Source organism: Ahaetulla prasina, chromosome 8, assembly GCF_028640845.1.
Source record: "Ahaetulla prasina isolate Xishuangbanna chromosome 8, ASM2864084v1, whole genome shotgun sequence".
NCBI lineage: Eukaryota > Metazoa > Chordata > Lepidosauria > Squamata > Colubridae > Ahaetulla > Ahaetulla prasina.
The window spans coordinates 69,265,786-69,273,549 of record NC_080546.1 but is presented as its reverse complement, the minus strand read 5'-3'; positions in this window follow the sequence as shown (position 1 = coordinate 69,273,549).

The following is a 7,764-nucleotide window of genomic DNA, read 5'->3' as shown; positions in this document are numbered from 1 at the left end:
TTTTAAATCCACTCAAGTTGAAAGTTAGTTCAAAGGAAAGCTATTTAAGAGCTGAAGTTAAGATTTATTACTTGCAAATTCTTGCTAGTCCTCCTACTTTGTTCTGTCTGTGTTGAGTTCTCTTTAAAAATAAATCTTGGCACAGAGATGGTCGCGGCTTCTCGTTCTGTATAAACAGAAGCACCCTGGGCACGGAGCTTCGTCAGGCTAAAGGGGAGCTCTCACCCTTTGATCCCCTGGTTAAATTCCAGGGGCTCCCGGGAAGCTCTACCCAAACCTGACCACTCTTCCCTTCCCCTTCTCCCAGGGGAGAGAATTCCAAACCGTTTGACAGCCCATTTATGCTGTCAGGGACGGTTTGACGAAACCCAGGGAAGACGATCCCAAAGGAACGTCCACGAAGCCTGCGTTGCCAGCGGAAGTCTCAACACTTCACATGTTCTTGATTCTATCCCTCTATGCAGCCTAGAACTGTATTGGTTTTTTTGGCAGCTGCTGCACACTGCTGGCTCATATTTAAATGGTTTAAATAGGACTTCCAAGATCCCTCTCACAGTTACTATTGAGCACGGTACCACATATACTGTACCTGCGCATTTTGTTTATCTTGTCTAAATGTAGAATCTTACTTTTTTCACCACTGAATTTCATTTTATTAGATAGCGCCCAATGTTCAAATCTGTCAAGATCCTTCTGTATCTTAAGCCTATCTTCTGGAGTTTTGGCTATTCCTGCCAGCTTGATGTCATCTGCAAATTTGATGAGTTCCCCATGTATCCTCTTGTCCAAGTCATTGATGAAGATGTTGAAGAGTACTGGGCCTAAAACAGAGTCTTGGGGAACTCCACTGTACATTTCTCTCCATATAGATGCAGTTCCATCGAGGACTATACATTGAGTGCAGTTGGTCAGCCAGTTACGAATCATTTTTTTCAACATGTATTTTTGTCCAATATTTTTTAGCTTTTGGGCATGTCCTACACATATATCAACCAGATGTTTGATTGCACTTCCAATATTTAGCAGATCTAACTTTATACATTTTTGCCAGTCTTGACGATGCAAAATGATTGCGTGCTCCGGGCCCCCATGCTTGCCTCATTCCCCGAGTGGCTATGCCTCCAGGAACCTGGACCTTTGGTTGATGCTGTGCAATGCCAGGTCTGTCGTGAATAAAGCCCCCCTCATAGCCAATCTTATTCAAGGGGGGGCGGACCTGATGGGCATTTCGGAGACCTGGTTGCACGCAGAAGGGGGGGTTCCCCTTACTGAGATGTGCCCACCAGGTTTCCAGGCATTCCATCAACCGAGGGCCCAGGGTAGGGGTGGGAGCAGTTGTTATACACAAAGGTCTAGAACCAAGGGAGGTCACTGTCCTGCAGATAGCCGGTTGTGAAACCCTTCTGGTAAAATGGGGCCGTGGGGTACAGGTGGGCATGCTTGTTATGTACCTGGCTCCTTGCTGTGTGGCAGCAGCCCTGCCCGAGCTGTTGGAGATGATAGCCGGGACGACGGTTGAGACCCCCAGACTTATGGTTATGGGGGATTTCAACCTGCCATCGGTGGGCGAATCATCGATGGCAGTTCGGGAGTTCATGGATTCCATGGCGGCCTTGGACCTGACCAAGGTAGTTAATGGTCCCACCCACACTGGGGGTAACACTCTGGACCTGATTTTTGTCTTGGGACAGTGGCTTAATGATCTGGATTTAGGGGAGTTAACTGTTAAACCGTTGTCATGGTCAGATCATTTACTCCTTCAGCTGGACTTTCGAACTGCTGCACCCCACCGCAGGGAGATGGAGCCAATTCGATGGTTCCGTCCCAGGCACCTGATGTACCCAGAGAGGTTTCTGACAGAGCTTGGGCCGTTTCCTGGGGAATTAGCCCACGCCTCGGCCGAAGAACTGGTGGCCACCTGGGAGTTGGTATAACGAGGAGCTGAGAGAGATGAAGCGCCGGAAAAGATGCCTAGAGAGTTTTTGGAGGTCCAGCCGCACCGAATCTAACCGAACACTAGTTAGGTCACATATTCAGACCTATCTAGCGGCGATAAGAACAGCAAAACATAACTATTTCTCCGCTCTTATTGCATCGGCAGATAATCGCCCAGCTACCCTGTTTAGGGTGACCCACTCCCTGCTTTTGCAGGAGGCTAGGGAGGACCCCTTGCAGGGACATGCTGAGGATTTTGTACAGTATCTGTCCGATAAAATCGCTCGGATCCGGGATGGACTGGACGCTGATTGGATAGATTCGGGCAGGATGACGGGGACGAGTCTTGTGGATATTACCTGGGCTGAGTTTGATCCTATGACTCCTGATGACATGGACAGGCTGTTGGGTAGGTTGAATCCCATCACATGTTTATTGGACCCGTGTCCCTCCTGGTTGGTACTGGCCACATGGGAGGTGACACAAGGCTGGCTCCTGGGAGTTACCAACGGTTCTCTGTTGGGGGGCATTTTCCCCACTGCCTTGAAAGAGGCAGTGGTGAGGCCCCTCCTCAAGAAGCCTTCCCTGGACCCAGCTGTATTGGCGAACTATCGTCAAGTCTCCAACCTTTGCTTTTTGGCGAAGGTTGTTGAGAGTGTGGTGGCATATCAGCTTCTCCAATACCTGGAGGAAATTGTCTTTCTAGATCCATTCCAGTCCGGCTTCAGACCTGGATACAGCATGGAGACGGCTTTGGTCATGTTGATAGATGACCTCTGGAGGGATCGGGACAGGGGATGTTCCTCTGTCCTGGTCCTTTTAGATCTCTCGGTGGCTTTTGATACCATCGACCATGGTATCCTACTGCGGCGGTTGGAGGGATTGGGGGTGGGAGGCACTGTTTATCAGTGGTTCTCCTCCTATTTCTCTGACCAATTGCAGATAATGTTGGCAGGGGGGCAGAGATCAACTTCTAGGTGCCTCACTTGTGGGATGCCTCAGGGGTCAGTTCTCTCGCCTCTCCTGTTCAACATCTACATGAAGCCGCTGGGTGAGGTTATTCATGGTTTCGGGGTGGATTATCATCTGTACGCTGATGATACTCAGCTGTACATTTCCACCCCGAACCACCCCAACGAAGCTGTCGAGGTGATGGTCCGGTGTCTTGAGGCCGTGCGGGTCTGGATGGGGAGGAACAGGCTCCAGCTCCCAAGACAGAGTGGCTGTGGGTTCCGGCGTCCCGGTACAGTCAGCTTACGCCTTCGCTGACTGTTGGGGGTGAAGTATTGGCCCCCAGGGGAAGGGTGCGCAACCTGGGCGTTTTCCTGGATGATCGGCTGTCCCTAGAACATCTGATGGCCATCGACAGGGGAGCATTTTATCAGGTTCGCCTGATTCACCAGTTGCGCCCCTTCCTTGACTGGAACTCCTTACGCACGGTCACTCACGCCCTCGTTACTTCTCGCCTCGACTATTGCAATGCTCTCTACATGGGGCTCCCCTTGAAGAGCACCAGGAGGCTCCAGCTAGTCCAGAATGCGGCTGCGCGGGTAATAGAGGGAGCACCACATTGCTCCCATATAACACCTATCCTGCGTGGCCTGCACTGGCTGCCAGTAGCCTTCCGGGTGCAATTCAAGGTGTTAGTGACCACCTTCAAAGCGCTCCATGGCTTAGGACCGGGTTATCTATGAGACCGCCTTCTGCCACCGATAGCCTCCCAACGACCTGTGCGCTCCCACAGAGTGGGCCTGCTCAGGGTGCCGTCGACCAAACAATGTCGGTTGGCGGCCCCCGGGGGAGAGCCTTCTCTGTGGTAGCACCGGCCCTTTGGAACGAGTTACCTCTGGGGTTACGCCAACTCCCTGACCTCCGAACCTTCAAGCGGGAATTGAAGACTTTACAATTTAATCATGCGGGACTAACCTAAGTGCATTTTAATTATAATTTTAAATTTTAAAGGGTTTTATGTCGGTCTATGACCGTTTTAGTTAATTAGGCCTATTAAATATTCGTTTTAAATTCGTTTTAAATTTGTTATTTATATTATGTATACTCTGTGTTTTTAATATGGCTGTAAACCGCCCTGAGTCCTTCCGGAGACGGGCGGTATAGAAGTTATATTATAAATAAATTATAAATAAAATGCCATCTATATAATATTTTATACAAATTTTCTTTATATACAGTTGACATTGTCAAATTAACATTTCTATTCCATAGTTTCTGACATTTGCAGTTCCAAAAATGTAGACCAAGTCATCTGCAAACTCCTGTAGCTTATATTTCTCTTTTTTTATTTCCATTCCTTTTATTTCTTCATCTTGTCAAATATTCCTGGCTAACACTTCCAAAGTCAGTATAAATAGCAGCGGGGACAGTGGGCATCCCTGTCTAGTGCCATTTTTAATATCAAATTTCTCTGTCATGTCCCCATTTACCATCACCTTGGCTGCTTGTTTATGGTATATTGCTTTAATCATATTAATAAACCTCTCCCCTAAGTCCATATATTTTAGTTGTAATAACATAAATAGCCAATTAATGTTGTTGAATGCTTTCTGTGCATCTAGAAACATCAACATCATTTGTTTTCCAGGGTGTATTTCATAATACTCCAATGTATTTAAAATCATTCTCATACTGTTTTTAATCTGTCTCTTTGGCAAAAATCCATTCTGGTCTAAATGTATAGATTCATTCAAGTACTTTTTAAATCGCTCTTCTATTATCAAAGCATATATTTTATAGTCCGCATTCAGTAAAGATATTGGCCTATAGTTCTTTATCTGTGTTAAGTCTAAATTGTCTTTCGGTATAAGAGTGATGTTTGCTTCCATCCATGAATTTGGTATTTTTGCTTCTAGCGGCATTTCATTATAAACTTCCAAGATCACTGGGCTTAATATCTCTTCTACTTGTTTATAAAATTCTGCTGATAGTCCATTTTGTCTCTTAATCACTTCTGTCAATTCCATCATGGTTATTCATTCATTCAGCATATCTTTAATTGTTCCAAATATTGTTGTATTTTATTTTCCAAAATTTTCTCTTTATCATAGTTTCTCATAGTACTATACTCTTATAGTTTTTTTCTCCTCATTCTGATAATGAAGAGTCCCTTTCTCATCTATTAACGATGTATCATTTTCCCCCTCTTTTTTCAGTTTATATGCCAATCATCTTTCTGGTTTATTCATATTTTCAAAGAAATTTTGTTTTGCACTTTTAATTTTTTGTGCCAATTCATCTTTTTCCAGTACATTCATTTTATGTTTTGTTAAATCTATTAGATTTTTTAATTTCCATTTTTGTGGTTCTTTCTTTAATTCTGATTCTAATCTTTTGTGTTCTTCTAACATTTTCTTGTTTTATTTCTTCTTCTTATTTTTCTTCAACATGTGAGTTATAGCTAGTCCCCGGGTATAAGCTTTAGCAGTATCCCATACAATTTGCAGGGAAGTATCTTCTTTCCTGTTCTTCTTTAAAAAAAAGTCCAGTTCTTTTCCATATTTTATATAAATTCTTTATCTTGCAATATCACTTGATTCAATGTCCATCTCAATTTTCTTTTTTGTACTTTCTATACAACTTTCATTGGATTGTGGTCTGCCCAAACATTGGGTTCTATTTCTATCTCTTGTTTTCAGTTCTGATGGCCTAACCCATACCATATCTATTCTAGACCAGGATTTATGCCTATTTGAATAGAATGAATACTGATTTTTCTTAGGGTGTGTTTCTCTCCATATTTCTTGATTTCCTATTTCTTCCATCATTTTAAAAAAAGTTTTAGGAAGTGTTTTCCTAGCTTTTTTTATCTGTTTTACTACTCTTATAGTCAAGTTCTGTATCTACAATTGCATTAAAGTCTCCTACCACACAGATATTTTTAGATTCCAATTCTATAATTTTCTTACAGAGTTTTCCATAAAACTCAACTTGTTTATTATTAAGTGCATATATCACTATCAGCAACATCTTTTTGATTCATTGTTACCTCCACCATCAATATTCTCCCATCTTCATCTGCAAAAATCTGGCTAGCCTTTATTGTTTCTCTAATGTATAGAGCCACCCCACTTTTCTTTTGCTGTGCTAATGAAAAATATTTTGGGGTACTCTAATAATCTACTATATTGCTTTTTAATATGGACTTCTTGGACACAGATTAAATTTAGTTTTAATTTTTCTAATTTATTAAAGATCATTTTTCTTTTCATTGGTGAGTTCAGCCCACTTATATTAATTGATAGTAGTTTTGTTTCTTCTTCCATTGTTTACTTGTAGATAGGTTTTGTTGTTCTAGTTAATCTTATTTCTCTCTATTCTTTCTGTCTTGCTCCTTCTCATTCCCTTCTCTCGTTTTGCTCTGTTTTGGTTTCTTCTTCTTGTGTGTTTCCCTCTACTATTGCTTCCTCTCGTTTTGCTCTGTTTTGGTTTCTTCTTCTTGTGTGTTTCCCTCTACTATTGCTTCCTCTTGTTTTTTGCCATCTATTTCCTCCTTTCTCTCTTCTTCCTCCTGTGCTGTGAAGTACTGATAATAGAATTGTTCTGTTCTATCTATCATGTCTTAATCTATGTCTTTTTTCCATCCAGGTCACCAATATTCCCTCAGGTATAAGTCATCTAAAGTTTACATCTTTTTTATCAATTGTATTGTCAAAAATTGATACTCTTTTCTTATGTCTCTTATCCCTCTGGGTATTTATTTCAGAACTACTATTTGTATTTCAATGGTGCATCACTTGCTCTTTGGCGTATTTCTACTCTCATTGCCTTCTTTGAAAATCTCACATGTACCTCTCTGGGAAGTTTGTTCCTTCTCACATAACTTGTGTATATTCTAAATATTTTTTCAATCCCAGAGAGGACTTTCTGTTTACTCTTTTCCAACAATTCTGCCGCAAGAGCTTCCACTTATTCTGAAATCTCAAGAAGTATTCTGCTTTATTCATCTCCAACGTAATTATGGATAGCTCAAATTCATTATCTACCTTAGTCAGTCTGTTATCCATCTCTTCTACTTTCTTATCTGTTTGCTCAGTCTTCTCTTCCATTTTCTGAATCAGTTGTTCATTTTTATTGATTATTTGCTGGATGTTATCTATTTTATCCTCCATTTTTTGTTCCATCTTTTGCATTGTATCTGCCAGATCGTCATAATTCTTAGCCATGGCTTCTTGTAGTAGCTGGAACATAGTTTTCATTTCTGACTGAAAGGTGTTTAATTTTTTATTCTGCAGCATGGTATCTATAGTGTTGACTCGCTGGACTCGATGCTGCTGGTGGTGCTGGTGCAGATGATGTATTTCCTCCCGGTTTTGCTTAAGTTTGTATTGCTTATCATTTTCATAGTTTTGAGTAATCAAGTATTTTAAATAATAATTATTTGACAGAGACAGTCAATCAGTAATCAAACAATCAGTAATAGGTCAAACACAACAGTACTCCACAGTACCCAACATCAAATATACCTGATGCAGTCCAACAATTTCCTTTCTTGTTCCCAATTCTTATTTTCAAGCCTCAAGTCACTTCCCTTTTTTGGGTATTATATTTCACAAAGCCAAAATATCTGTAGTCCAAAGTTTTCTTCAAAAAAGGTTGTTTTCTTTTTTCTTTTTGATAACTTGTAAATAGTAACCCAGAAAGGCGCACCAAATTGTAATCGACAAAGGCTCACCAAACCCCAAAATTGTATCCAGCAAATTATAAATCATCCAAAAGGAGAGCTGAAAGCTGACATATAAAGGTCTTCACTTATTTTATAAACAATTTCTATTATTTTCCAGTTTCAGTTGCTCAGTTTGTAAAATCCATATCCAG